Below are 14,001 nucleotides of genomic sequence, written 5' to 3'. Positions count from 1 at the left end.
AGGGTTAGGATACCGACACTTTTCAGTAAGTATCCTAACCCTACTCCTAAACCTAACCATCCCTACCCACACCCTAAACTTAACCTCCGCCCCTAGTGCCTAAACCTAACCCTCACCCCTAGTGCCTAACCCTAACTCTCCCCCTAACCCCACTACTTACCGTAGGGATGCCGGCGCCGAGATTCTGACTGGAGTCGGGATACTGGCGCCAGCATCCCGACAGCCAGGATTATAACTACATCCAGTTTTGTCCTTTCTTTTGAGAGTACAATGAACAAGACACAGGTCCCTCAAGCACTCATTGTATAAATGATAATAAAACATATCTACTTTTAATATAAAGGGAGTTGTGACTGGGACAAACTTGTATGTTTATAATAAAATGATTTGGGACTTCCGGTGGGTGGCGCATTCAAGATGGATGAATTTTGACAGGGCTCCGCATTCGGGCATATAATCTATTGCCATCCTGCATGATTTTGCACTCAGCTGTTCTCTATTGCTCCTAGTGGGCTGGTCCCTGAAGTCTGACCTTGAAAAAGCTGCCCTTGTGCAGCGAAACATGTTGGTGATACCTACCCTGCTATTTGGCACTTATCAGTTTGGACTCCAGCAACCTGTCACCCTTGGGGGCACCATTTGGATTTGGGACTTTTGCGCAATACATCCAGCATCTGGTCACCACGAGGCTTCATCTGTGTGCATTGGACCATATCATTTATGAAGACCATCGCTAATTAAAGAACTCCTCACCATTGTGATTACAGGCTGGTAATATATCTATACCAATTCTGGACTTTGCCACCAATTTATGACTATAATTCATGGTGCATGTTCATTCGTCATGCTGATTTACCCAGTGCCTACAGGGTTCCAAACCTTTATGCCTTTATGAATGAACTAACCTATGTTCATGTGATAATTTTATAATTTATTGATTTCCTCAGTACTGAGTTTTATTTTGTACATTATTCATTGTCTATCTTATTAAATAGTTTTTAAACATATTATCAGCGCTGCTATTATACTGTTTATTTTGGTCCCTGAAGTCTACCTGCACACTGCCATGCCATTGTTGGACTTGCAGAGTTTGTCTTGCAGCCATTTTCCCAGAGGCCGGCCCTCCTGCCATCTTGTCCTCGATGTGCTATTCGGCTGTCTCTGTCTACCTTGCCTCTTCTTGGATCTTCACAGCGATCCCTTTCTGTGAGAACCATCTACCTGCTTACTTCCACCTCTGCACTGCCTGCTCCCTTGGGCTGTGGGGAGCTCTCTCTAGTACCCGTGGAAGGCTACCCTTTAGTGGTGACTGCCTGAGTTGATGACCTCCTCCTCTGGGACTCTCACCTGTTTTTGTGGCACCAGCTGGGACTGTGTTCTGCTAAAGCTGGTTGCATATCGGGGAGCTGTATATCCGGCCGTGGAAAACCTGGTGTTATTGCCGCTTCTGCCTACAGCCCTCGTCTTGTATGTAACTCTGTCTGAAAACTCTTGGTGGAGCCTCTGGGTGGTCTCTGCTGGCAGGGAGCGGGCCCTGTTGGTGGGTGGTTCATGGCTCCTGACCTTTCCAGCTGCCTGCCCCCAAATCTGAATCAACTTCTTTTTTGATCCCAAGTGAATGTGGTTGCGGATCTCTCTGGCTGTGGTGGTGCACCTCCACACCTCAAGGATCTGCTTGAGATGTGGAGGTGCACCTCACCTCCTTCCCTCACGGATCTGCTTCTGAACCTACTTGCTGTTAGAGCTCAGCGCATCATCTCCTGGGGCTGACTGGTCGTGTCCCTCCCCCTAATTACCCCATGCGCCTAATGCCCGACAACCTGGTGATCTAGGTAGGGATTAATTGTAGCCTACTTGTCCTCAGCCGCAGTCTTCTGTTGCTGGCCCGTACTGGCCAGCAGCATCGCTTCTGGAGTGCTTCTGTCTAGAAACAAAAAATACGAAACACACCTCTGCGCAATATATTAGCTGCCCCCTTCGTTAAATTCCGTGGGTATCACCCTACCCCCCAAAACAACATAGAAATGCAAAAATACAAATGGAATTTAGAGTAGGGCGCTTGTCTTACATATGAGTCTCTGATGATAGAAGTAAATACTGGAATATCCAAAAAGTCTCTATAGATATATATGCTTGTCCACAGTAAATGTTTCCAAGAACTTAGAGGTAATTATCCTTCTCTTCTCCCACTCAGTGTGGTACATAACAGAAACAAAAAATACCAATGTGTACAGCCTTCTTTCTAGAGATGGGTTAACAGGAGAGGGGAATCTTCTTATATCCCACGAAAACCACTCACTAGTGGAGTGTGCCCTTAATCGATGTATATAGTCGAGTCCCCTCTGTGAAATCACCAATCCTCTCAGCTTCCCACAACCAAGATGGAATGAATAAACAAGGGGCGTACCCCACTCACTATGCCGACAATATTCTCAAATGTGTAAAGGTTTCTTTAAACATGCATACCATACTCACGTGCGGGTAAGTATGTCTTAATCTCATAAAGGTATATTTTATAGAAATCTTAAAAACTTGTTGATATCCATCAGGATTTGAAAAAAAAGCAAAATGTATTCCATATATAACAAAATACAGCTGACATTGGATCCAAACATGCAAGGTAAGTTCTCACACACTTTTGGTTAGTCCGGATAAGAAAAAAAGTAGCCTTTACCTGAAATCCAGTGTGCTGTACATCACCAGTCCATACCCAAAAAGACACCCAAAACCAATGCGTTTTGACCATACAGGTCTTTATCAACAGTGGCGTCACAAGGGGGGTGCGGGGGGTGCGGGCCGCACCCGGGTGTCACCCGCCAAGGGGTGACACCAAGGTGCAGACTGACATTCCCCCACAGTAACAGGAGCCGGGTGCTGCACTGTAGTATTAAGTGCAGCACCCGGCTCCTGACACTATGAGGGAGCCGGGCACTGCAAGACAAGGCAGTCAGCACGCACCCCCTGCACCCGCTTTGGTAATATTAGGAACGGGACCACGGGGATTCGGGCCGCGAGACCACGCCCCATCCCACGATGCCACACACCTTGTGAGGCCATGCCCCCTTTTCGGGGCACTTGCGGCTTTGCAGCCACGCCCCTGGCACGCCCACCAAAGGGGGCGTGCTGTAACTCACCATTGACAGCATGCCCCCTTTGGTAAGAGACCCGGAGCGACGGCTTGCCCGCCGCTATCCGGGTCTCGCGCATGCGCACGACGGAGCCGGCTCATGCGCACTGGGCCACCATCGACCCGCCTGCGAGCACTCAGCGCTCGCAAGCGGGTCTGAATCAGACCCATACTCCCTAATGGGAGCATTCACACTCTAGTGCTGGACTGATGACGTATGTGCCTTGATACAACACTCCCTGCTGATAGAGTGGGTAATTTAACCCCACTCACTGAGTGTATAGGGCCATAATACTAGACTACTCAAAAAGAACATGAAACTATGAATCTACCAAAATCGAATAAACTTATATATAAAACAACCTAAATCTATAAAATCAGTGGAATCAGTGGATTTAACAAAATTTGACAAATACACTAGATCGTGCCCCACACATTCCCTATTGACAGAGACACATCTTCCATAGGGCTTCTGTCTTAAGCCCAGCATCTTCTGGCCTCTTCCAAGACCACCGGAGCTCTTCCTACGATGTCTGCCTCCTCCACCTGCCAACACCGAGTTGGCTGCCCAGTGGCGCCTGACGCCAGACTCTGCGGGCAGAGTCAGCTATGATGCAGCGAGCCGCGATTGGCTCACCACCATCGCTTTCTATTGGCTGCTAGTCTGCAAGCCGTAATTGACTCACGGTCGGTGCCAAATTCAAATGATCGCTGGTCCGCGAGCAGCACCCAGCTCGCAGCCGGCACCAGATGTCACCCGCGGCCCGCTGCTGGAAATAGTCCAATGAGATGTGTTTTGCCCAGGGTAAGGTGCCCCACACACCACTGTTCTTCATTCCGTGCCTCCTACTGTGTTTTCCCTTCCCTCCCCATTTCCAATTGCTCCTGCCTATCTTGTTTCCCAGCTTTGCTCCCTTTTCTGTTTTTCTTCCTCTTACTGAGCTCACACACCCACAGAATCGCTGGTGAGTCCTCCTCCTCCCCCTCCCCCCCCTTGATTCAGCTCTGGTCAAATCTCAGAAAACTCCACTAGAATTAACACCTTAGAGCAGGGGTGGGGAACCTTTTTTTGCCGAGGGACATTTTGATATATATAACATTATTAGTAGGTCCAGTCCAGGCCACGCCCCCTCCGTGTGATGTCACATGGGGGTGGTGCCACAATCGCCGGTGATTACAGCAATGCCTGGAGCATCCTCAGGATGCTCTGGGGAGCTGCAAGGGCAGCAGTGTGACCATCCTAAGGACACTCCAGGCATCACTGCTGCATAGATTCTGGTTGGAGGGTGCCATTCTAGGCCCTGTGCTAGCCAGATGAGGCTAGCAGGAAAAAGCTCAGAGGGCCAGACCAAATGATTCCGAGGGCCTTATATGGCCCCCGGGCCTGAGGTTCCCCATCCCTGCCTTAGAGCAAGCTACACGTGACCTCGAGGATGATCTTTAGACTTCCTATAACACATTTAGGAACACTCTAAACAGATTCAGTGGCTTCTACAAGAAATTAATCATTTAAAGTATAGGAATGGCAGAAATAAGCTGTGTTCATTTTGGGGTTCCAGGTAACATTCCTGACTCCGCCCTCCCCAATTACATCTTCACTAAGCTTATTACAGCACTGACTCTTCAGGATAACATTAGTATCCACATGCAGGACTGGACACTGGCCTCCTGGCCTGGTATAGCTTCCTTAGCTTGTTGGCTTCCGCTTCTCGCAGTCTGGCCTTCTTCCTTGCATGTACCATAGCTCAGTCCCAGAGTTTGATAGCCTTTCCTGTATCTCACAGGTCTAGGCTCAGGCCTCCTGGCCCTCACTGGCTCACTAGCACAGTGAGCTCTGTCTGACTGGTCTGCCTCAGTCCTCTCTGGACTGAGTTCCCTCAGCAGCCATTAGGCATCTTCCCACAATGCCTTTCTAGTCTGTGTTGGCGGATCTCCCCTGCCCCACACAGAATCTGCTGCTCGCCAGTGCCACCTCTGGTGATACTGCCACAGAGGATACAACTCAGGCAATGTAATTTAACTCGCACACTATTACTGACTGAAAACTCGAAAAAACCAGACCTGCTTCAGGTTAGCGAGTCTAGCCTGAGCAGGTCCGAGTTACACAGAAATATGCACAGATCCGTAAGATCCTGGCTTGCTTCTGTGTTTAAAAAAATATTCAAATGTAAAAAAAACCAATAATGTGGGGTTCCCTACTATAAGCATAACCAGCCATGGGCTCTGTTGAGCCTGTCCTGGTTCTTAAATTATGGGGGGAAAAATGCGTAGGGTTCCCCTGTATTTTAAGAACCAGCACCAGGCAGGGCAGTGCTACCATTAGGCAGCATTAGGTGGCTGCCTAGGGCGCCGGCCACTGCAGGGTGCTGCTTAGTCAGCCTAACATTAAAATGAAGGATCTCTCTGAAAGAGAGATCCTTCATCTACATACTGGCAGAGATAGCTGCGGGTCCTATCAGCAGCTGCAGCTTTTCCCCTGTTGTCTGGACTGGCTACAGTACAGCCACAGCACTGACATGTCATGTGCTGTCAGTCACTGTGCAGCCAGCCCGACTTCTCTCCTTCCATCCCTCCGCTGCTGCTGCCTCCTCCCTTTCCCTCTATCAGAGTCTCCATACCGGCAGAGAAGCTCCGCCTCCCAGAGGAGACGAGGAGCTGCACGGAGCATGCTGAGAGGGCATAGTTGAGTCACTTGGCCTTGTTTCCACATCGAAGGTATGGCTTTTGGCCACAATTCTTCCACGAAGACCACTTTTGGCCAGAGTTCTCAAAACAGTAGATGGTTGTACCTGGGTCATAATCCTGACCGCGGAGATTCTGGCACTCAGAATGCTGGTGCCGGAATCTCAACACCTTTCAGAATCCCGGCACCTGCATCCCGAAGTTAAGTAGGGTTTGGGAGCGGGGAGGGGAAGGTTAGGTTGAGGCAATGGAGAGGAGGTTAGGTCCAGGTGTACTGATTGACAGGTGTCAGTATCCTAACTCTGTTGGGTTGCCGGTGTTGGGATTCTAACCGCCGGCATCACATACCCAACAATATATATATATATATATATATATATATATATATATATTACTAAGCTACTTCAGAAATTAGTTTCCAGTTCAACTCTTATTCTGTATGGTTAATATATATGTGTGTATTATGAGTATTTGCTCTTTTGAGTATGTGTGTGTGTATATATAGTATATATAATATATATATGTATATATATATATATATATATAGAGAGAGAGAGAGAGAATAAGCACGCAAAAGTAAACAGAAAGATGGCCGATAGAATGTGGGTGTGGGGGGGGGTAGGTGTTATGTGACAATAAGTGTCTATGTATAAGGTAGAAGTGTTTTTGAAAAAAATCTATTGATACAATGTAGGGTACCATCTATCTGAAAAAGAAAAACACTTAAGGAAATATATTCTTTTGCATGTATGTGTGTATGCTGCACACGAGTGTGTATGAGTGGAGAGATGTGTAAGTAGGTTTGCATATTTGTTTGATTAGAAAAGGAAGAGATATTCATAAGCTTGCATATAGCTGTGTAAGTAAATAGGCAAGGAGGTGGGGCTGAGAGATGTATTGTAAATAGGTTACAGAACAGGGAATAGTATATAAAATAGTTTAATAGTTTATATAAAATGATTGGAGTATTTAAATGTATAGAAATAGATGGCAGGAAGATAGTAGATAAAGTACAGTGAAAATAATTTATATAAAATGATTAGCAGATTATATTGCAGGAATCTTAAAACAATATATGTATATACAATGCAGACAGAACATATACAGACAGATAAATGCAGAGTTAGTGCAGGAAAAAGATACTTTGCAATGTGTCCAATAAAGCATGCTGTAAGGAGAGTCCAGGTGAGTGCAGTGCAGTGTTCAAAGAGTGTTATTTTAGGCTGGATGACGATTTATATACCTTATACCAGGGATGGAGAACCTTTTTTTCTGCCGAGGGCCATTTTGATATATATAACATTATTTACGGGCCCGGTGCAGCCACGCCACCTCCGTGTGATGTCACATGGGGCCGTGGCCACAGTCGCCAGTGATTACAGCAATGCTCGGAGCATCCTGAGGATGCTCCAGGGAGCTTTATGGGCAGCTAAGGATGCTCCAGGCGGCACTGCTGCATAGATTCTGGCTGCAGGGTGCCATTCTAGCCACCCTGCTAGCCAAAGGAGGCTAGCATAAAAAAGCTCAGAGGGCCAGACCAAATGCTTCCGGGGGCCTTATACGGCCCCCGGGCCTGAGGTTCCCCATCCCTGCCTTATACCCAGAATGTACTTGTTCAGGTGGTGGGCAGTGACCTTCCCCAATTACACACTGCCCGGAACAATAGGTCACTCCTTTCTATGCTGATGTATATTATTAGTTTATTAGCTGGCTGTCTGCCACATCATATGCTAATTTGTGCATGAACTGCCTGGCATATGTACACCTCATTAGTGGCACTGAGTAGACGCTGTCAAAAGCATGCAGGCGGCAGTGGATCACAAGCAGCCATTACGGGAATTACATCATAGTTTCTTCACATTGATCATTAAACAGTTTTGGCTCAACATTTGGTGGTTCACTAGTGCTTTCTTAGTTAATAATTTTCTTCACAGCTGAATGGGTTATATTTGGTATATTACCACGGGGTGCCAGGTGTTTGCAAATTACTTTTAGTGGTCTATAAAAACTATACTTCATATGTGAATTCAACCAACTCCATCATCCATGGCCTTGTTTCGAGAAAAGTTATCTGTATGGATTGGGTGGAGATGTGGGAAAGTTACATCCTCTCAGACCCTGTCCAGCAGCGCATTAGAAGCTGTTTCCATACTGCTACTTGTTATGAAACCTGTACCTATTGTGGAGAGAGGGGTTGCCTCTCACCTGAATTAAAGCAAAGCCTATGCAGTATGCAGCAGCAGCGGAGGTTTGGAACTCTGGGTTGCACAGGTCCAGCTAGAAGTCATCACTGGATGACAGGAAGGGTTTAAAACCCTCATCCACCCCAGTGTTCTGGGCACTGACGCCGAATAGCGGCCAGCGAGTAGGCCAGAATTTCATTAGTGCCAGAGACTTTTCTGAACTAGCTGTGCTAAGGAGCATAGCAGATTGTGGCTGCATTATACCACAGCAGACTGAACACTAGCACTTTGGTGCTGGGTCATTTACAGTACTTACACCTGCATGTCTAATTACTGTACCTGTTTGTCCAGGCTTCTGTCTGTATATGTTAAAGTGCCGTGTCTGTTACAATTAAAAGGCACTGTCTCACTGTGAACCTGCCTATCGTGTGTCCTATTTATCACGACCCTGTCACACTATATAAAGGATCCCCCTATTGTGATAGAGATTTGATCACTCGCTCATATGGTCCATGTTCCTCCCTCACTTTATTCCCTCTTTAGTTTTTTTGGGGGGGGTTCTCCCCGACCCCACCGTGGCTCATGGATTTGTTTTGTATAATTGTTTTTTAATATATGTGTCCTGACAGTTACTTGCACTTTATGGAACATCTTCCATGTTTGCCTTTCATAATTATTACTTTGATGGACTATAGTCCATGTTTGTTTGCATAATATGCCATACCTGTCTCAATAATTTGATGTATATGCTCCTTTGATTGCTACTCATTTCAGTTGTCTATTGACTATTTCATGTATATTTGATTGATTGATGTGCTACAATAAAACCATGTGTTTTTTTTTAATTATTCATCTTTCAACACTAGGTGATTTTTCTATTTTATTTTTTTACACTCATTATTTATTAAACACTGCAATAGTCATGGAAAATAACAAGGCAAAGAAAAGAACAACAGTAAATATAACATTCCACCAAAATAAGGCATTTGAGAATACTTGTATATACCAGGAAACAGTAGACACACATCAGCATACTGGGCCGCCACTTACTGGGGTCACCTGCATCACTGCCCTTGTACAGTCGAGTAGAGAAGGGGATACTAATTCCTCACGGCCCAGGACAACCAATCTGGTGAGAATGTATTAATGCAGGAAGGAAAGTCTTGAGCCTGTTTGCAATAATACAGCATACACACTGGATGATATTTTTAACAATATGAACGATAACAATATTGTCATCGTTCATCGTGTTCTTTATCGTCCAGTGTGCACGCCGTCAGTGACCAACGATGTGTGCTCCCGTGGGTTGTTCACGATATCTTTTGTCGTCTTTACATGCAGCCCAACTTGGTCAATGTTGTTGATATCGTGCTTATCGTTCAGTGTGTACGCGACGAACGATCAACGACTAACAATATTGAAGTATATTGCCACTCCCAGGACACTCCCATTCCTCCATTTTGTCCTCTTCTGCGGAGCCGGAAGAAGCAGAAATAGAGAGGGGTGCGTATTTCATAAAACAAAAGCGGTAAGTAGTTAAAACACTGTCCACCAATGTATTTACACTTCTCCACCAATGTGTCCACTGCCTACCAATGATCTCACTGTCCACCAATGATTCCACAGTCCAGAAATTAATATAGAGTGCCAGGTGCCCGCTGGCCCCCGCTGTCCACCTATGTTAATATATAGAGTGCCATGTGCCCTCTGGCCCCCGCTGTCCACCAATGTAAATAGCACTGTCTGCCTATGTTAATATATAGCGTGCCATGTGCCCTCTATCCACCAATATGAAAAGGACTGTCCACACATAAAAATATATATAGTGCCATGTGCCTGCTGGCCCCCGCTGCCCACCAATGTAAATAGCACTGTCCACCTATGTTAATATATAGAGTGCCATGTGCCCACTGGCCCCTCTGTCCACCAATGTAAATAGCACTGTCAACCTATGTTAATATATAGAGTGCCATGTGCCCGGTGGCCACTTATGATTCCACTGTCCACCTATATATATATAGGAGGCCAGTGTAACTGTTGGTGCACAATTTCCACATACCAACAATGAATATATGTTTAAATACATTCTTGTCAAATAATATTATGTTGATTTTAATATATTTTTTTATGTTAATCTATAAATAACCTTATAATGCTTTATAAATGAAAAAATAAATGTCAAACAGCATAGAATTCGTAATGTATTCAGCCACATACCCTTTGTACATTTTTACTACAATTATTTTAAATTAACATCTATGAACTTATCTATCCATTATTATCAATATCCATAAAATAAAATAAAAAACAATATGAGTCACGTTATTAAATTGTTTTGTAATATTTTAAATATATTAATTTTATTAAAGTATTGTTTTACTTTATTATTTTTCAGATATGGCCAGTACACAGGATAAGCAATTCTGGACTGGATTCATTCACTTGTATCAGTCCAATGAGTGCCTTTGGAGGTTGAAAAGCAAAGATTATTCCAAACAAGTCAAGAAGAATTAGGCAATGGAGCAGTTAGTGAAGTACAGTACAGGGCACGACAGTGATCTGGACATAGACTGGGTCAAGGGGAAGATCCAGAATCTTAGAATTGTATTTATGGAGGAGCACAAAAAATATGTGGAAGCACAACGTTCTGGAGCAGGGGCAGATGAAGTCCGGGAAGCTGTTGCTATGGTACTACGATCTGCTCCTGTTTACCCTAGACAAAGAAACAAAGAAGCGGTTGCGGTGCTCGCTGAAGCCACAGTCGCCAGACGTCGAGGTCCAGGAAATGGAGAGTCAGGAAGTATTGCCACCTTGCAAATACAACTTTTTATTTTTTATTTTTTTTTAAACAATTTTACTATACAAATTGATAATACTAAAGAAGTATGCGTGTGGTTATTTTGACCATGTTAATCAATCAGCAACATTAATTTTTATTTTATTTTACAATGGATAATTGTTTATTAATAGCTGATTGTTTAACTTTGCCAACCTTACCACTGGCTCACTTCTCCACTCTTCTCACTTTTGTGTAATTTTTTTTTTTTCATGACTTATGGAAAATAATTGTATTTTATCTTGATTATAGCTAAAATCTTAAAAATTGTAGTTTCCCAGTTCGTCTCCTTGGATGTGGATCCTGAATCTCTGACCAGCGAGGCCACAGAAGTGGCGGAACCTGCGATGGAGACGCCGTCCCAGGCCCCTGCCAAGAAACGGAGGACGGCAACCAAGGCTTCCACTTCTGGACTGTCTAGGAGTGAGCGATTTTTGAAACACGTGGAGGTTATTCAGAAGCCCCCAGACGCAAATACTAATTTTTCTACTCAATATCGCCAGTGAAAGGCAGGCCATTCCACCAGAACAGATCATGCCTTTCAAGCGCATAGTATATAAGGTTTTGGTACATGCTATTCAAGGTAACTTCAGTATGGATAGTATCATAGTATTAAATACTAGGCAACAGCCCATCCCACCGGCCTTAGGCAATTTTCCCGTCCCACAACACAGACTGGCGTACCCCCCGATGCCAATTCCTCCTCCGTCACATCCCCACACCTATAATGCGTTGCGCAGCCCTGTGCACCACCTCCCTTTCCCGGGACCTGCACGAGTGGTGTGCACTCAGCATGGCAGAGTGCACAGACCACACTACATGGCGATGAAAAGTTTTTTAATTTGTGATTTTTTACCATATTAGCATTTTTTTCTAGTGTTTTTAAAAATAGCTCACTCCTTTTTCTTTGGCTTGTGCTCCAGAGTGACCATGAGCATGGTCGGACTATCATAATGGACTTCATTTGCCCCATGTTTATAGAATGTTGTGACTTCTCATGTTTAATGTGCTCTTCATGAAAAAAGTTTTCAGAATCTGGATCTTTACCTTGATCCTGGGTTATGTTCACATCACTAATGTTGCTCTCTATTGTACTATACTAATTGTTAAAGTGCCTAAATTTATTGATTCGGTTGGAATAGTCTTTGCTCCAGAGGCACTCAGAGGCCTGGTATAGGTCAATGAATCCTGTGCATAAATATTGGATTGTATTTAATATAATTAATATAAAATGTTAAAAAAAAAATTGTGTTGAGTGATTATTTGTGCCGTAGTTGCTCTACAGGTGATATATGATGGATAGGGTGGGGATGGTTTTGAGGGTATACATAATGATGGTTTTTAAAGGTAATACAATTGTAAACTTATAAACTTTTTAGTGGCTGGTTTAAAAAATTAAGCTGGAATCCAAAAAAAGGAGCATTTTCTAAAAGATTAGGTAAATACCCTGTGCTAATGCTTCCCCTCCCCCTCCCCCCTTAACATTAACTATACCTTTTAAGGGACTCATACACGGTGCGAGATGCATTTTAAGTGTTTACAAACCCGCCAGCTATACCCTATTGGAGGCACGTTAAATTATCCCTCCATCCCCGGCAAAGGTGATTTTTTATTTTTTTTAAACAATCTGGATTCTGGGATTCAGTATGCCAACGCCGCTGTCCTAATCTACCTTAGAATATCTACATCGACATTTATGTGTGCCCTTGAATTCAGACTTAAGTAAATTGTCTTTCCTAAACATTTTTACTTTATTGACTACAACAATATAGGTTTATAATATGTATAGTGTTTAGAATACATTTATTTATACACAATAAAGACACAATATGTTATTTGTAAAAAAAAAGGTTTATTCAATGTACAATTTACATATTTAGCCATAACACAGTACGTTATACATTATTCCTGCCATGAAACCGTACCCTCCCCATTAAAATAGGCCAGGTACTGCTCCCTGGCCTCTTTTGTACGTCCTGAGTGCACAGTGGAAAAACATGCTCTATTCAGAGATGTCAACATATGGCTTTTGTCTACGTGGTAAGTATTATCTGGCAGTGATGTAGGTGCTGGCCTTTGTACAGTGTTTTTATTGTGCATTAAATTATGGAGGGCACAGCAGGCCAATACCACCCACTCAATTTTGTCCACTCGTAAGTTAATAGGTGTTTGAAAAATTCAGAATCTACTACTCATGATTCTAAATGCATTTTCTACAGTACACAGTGCTCTAGAAAGTCTGTAGTTATATATCCTCCTCTCCTTTGACAATCACCTTTGTGGGAACGGCTTCATTAGGTGCTCATGCAAAGCAAATGCTTAATCGGCAACACAGACAAAATTTAGTCCATATTTGGATTGCGAAGCCGAAGGTAAATTTAATTTGTTAGACATGAATCTCTCAGAAAGGGATGTAGTTATGAGACTGACGGCCATGATGCTGCCGGTCTCAATCACAACGCTGGAAGCCTGACAAGGGACTTAAGATAGGCATCAAAATACCGATGCCTATCTTCATCCCAACGCCGGAAGTCAGTAGGACGACAGCCTGAACAAAGGTAAGCTGGGGCGCCCTTAGTGTTAGCCGTGGGGGGGAGGGGGTTAGGCTTAGATAGCATAGCGGGATTAGCATTAGGTTTTTTGGGGGAGAGGTTAGGGTTAGGCACCCCTAGGGGGGAGGGTTAGGGTCAGGCACCACTAAGAGGGGAGGGTTAGGGTTAGACACGAAGGGGGGAAACTTAGGTTTAGGCAGTAATGGGGAGGGTTGGGGTGCGGGTGGTGATGGTTAGGGTTAGGCTACAAAAAGTGAGGGTTAGAGGGAGAAGAGGGGAGGGTAAGTATACTTACCCGACCATCGGGATGCCGCTGTCTGTATTTTGACAGGAGGCATCCCAACAGCTGGCATTACATAGCGATTCCTCTCAAAAAATACAGTCTCCCTTAAGGACCCACCATCCGATGATCTGCCATTTTTGCCAACATCCACAAAGATGAACTCATTGTTGACGTTCACGATGGCCATCATTATGATACTGAAGAATCCTCTGTAGTTAAAATACATGGATTGTGTGGAGTAATCCGTACATGTTTCCCATCTCTGGCACAACCACAATTTGGGAAATTCCATCGTGTTTTGAAATCATTAGCAATTGTGTGCCAATCCTCCACCAATG

At 44.3% G+C, this 14,001-nt stretch overlaps 1 protein-coding gene across 1 annotated transcript in view; it reads left to right on the top strand.

Moving 5' to 3' along the window:
• Positions 1 to 14,001, top strand: part of FBXO47 (F-box protein 47) — a 179,639-nt gene that overhangs the window by 143,363 nt on the left and 22,275 nt on the right. The window lies entirely within an intron of this gene.

This window comes from Taudactylus pleione, unplaced genomic scaffold (assembly GCF_031769625.1).
Source record: "Taudactylus pleione unplaced genomic scaffold, aTauple2 ptg000155l, whole genome shotgun sequence".
NCBI lineage: Eukaryota > Metazoa > Chordata > Amphibia > Anura > Myobatrachidae > Taudactylus > Taudactylus pleione.
Note: the sequence above shows the minus strand (reverse complement) of the source record. Positions and strands in the feature narration are given on the sequence as shown.